The 1,181-nt window shown below is 34.9% G+C and overlaps 1 protein-coding gene across 1 annotated transcript in view; it reads left to right on the top strand.

Moving 5' to 3' along the window:
• The window catches only part of LOC104983281 (cytoplasmic tyrosine-protein kinase BMX-like), a gene marked incomplete at its 5' end in the record, with an annotated part of 15,017 nt that overhangs the window by 4,452 nt on the left and 9,384 nt on the right, over positions 1 to 1,181 (top strand). The gene's annotated exons all lie outside the window — the stretch shown is intronic.

Raw genomic sequence — 1,181 nt, 5'->3', positions numbered from 1 at the left:
AGAGCAGAAAGGCATGTAATGTACCCAAGGAATTGCAATGACCATTAGGGACTAAGGTCAAGAACTAGTGTTTTGTAATCCTAACTTCTTTTGCTTTTTGTGACTTCTGTAATAATTTCCCTTTAATTCCCATTAATATTTGGTAAAGCTTTTTAATGCCAAATTTTTTAGCTAAGTTGAGTTGAATTACAGTAAAGAAATGATATCATTAAAGCCCACTGTTCACTGAGCACCTCCTCTGAGCCACACATTATGCTGGATGCTTTACATACATTGGCTCATCTCCTCCCAATGACCCAGCAAAGTAGATATTATTATTCCCAGACACTTCCTGGAGTCAGGGTTGTAAAGAAGGAACATTGTTCTCCTGGTATCAAAATACGGAATCCTCAAGATGAACATAAAATCAAGAAGGAAGGAGTTTAAGTCACACCTAGACCAGCCCTCCCTACCTGGAGACTCTTCTTGAATTGTTCTCTACTAAGACCTTGTAGGTTTCTCTGCTGCATTTTGAGAGGTGAATTTGTTGCAGACACAGTATTATACTCAAATATTGGAACTTCATTTCTTTGCATTCAACATTGCCCTATTCCCACATTTTTTTAAAATACACACATACTCCTAGAAAAGTAATCCCATATTCCTTAGTATTATATTCCCATCTAATCCTTTGTGGAAACAGGTCAAAAGTCACAAAAGACAAAGAAGGGACAAGGAACTGTTCTAGATCAAGAAAAACTAGATAACTAAATGCCATGTATGATTCTAGACTGGATCCTTGATCAGAAAAAAATGAATGATTACAAAGGGTATTATTGGAAAAACTGGAAAATTTTTAAATACAAAATGTATATTAAGTACTAGTATGGTATCAATGTTAAATTTCTTGAATCGATCATTGTATTATGGTTATATAAGGGAATGTACTTGTTAACAGAAGTTACATGCTAAAGTATTAATGGGCGACATTATTTAGGTCATGATATCTGCAACTTACTCTCAAATGGTTAAGCAAAATAATGATAAAATTTTAATAATATGTATGTAAAAAAAGAGACTAAGAAGAAACAAATGTGACAAACAGTTAAAAATAGGTGAATCTGTATGAAGTGTCAGAGAAGGCAATGGCACCCCACTCCAGTACTTTTGCCTAGAAAATCCCATGGACGGAGGAGCCTGGT

Source organism: Bison bison, unplaced genomic scaffold (assembly GCF_000754665.1).
Source record: "Bison bison bison isolate TAMUID 2011002044 unplaced genomic scaffold, Bison_UMD1.0 scf7180017834177, whole genome shotgun sequence".
NCBI lineage: Eukaryota > Metazoa > Chordata > Mammalia > Artiodactyla > Bovidae > Bison > Bison bison.
Note: the sequence above shows the minus strand (reverse complement) of the source record. Positions and strands in the feature narration are given on the sequence as shown.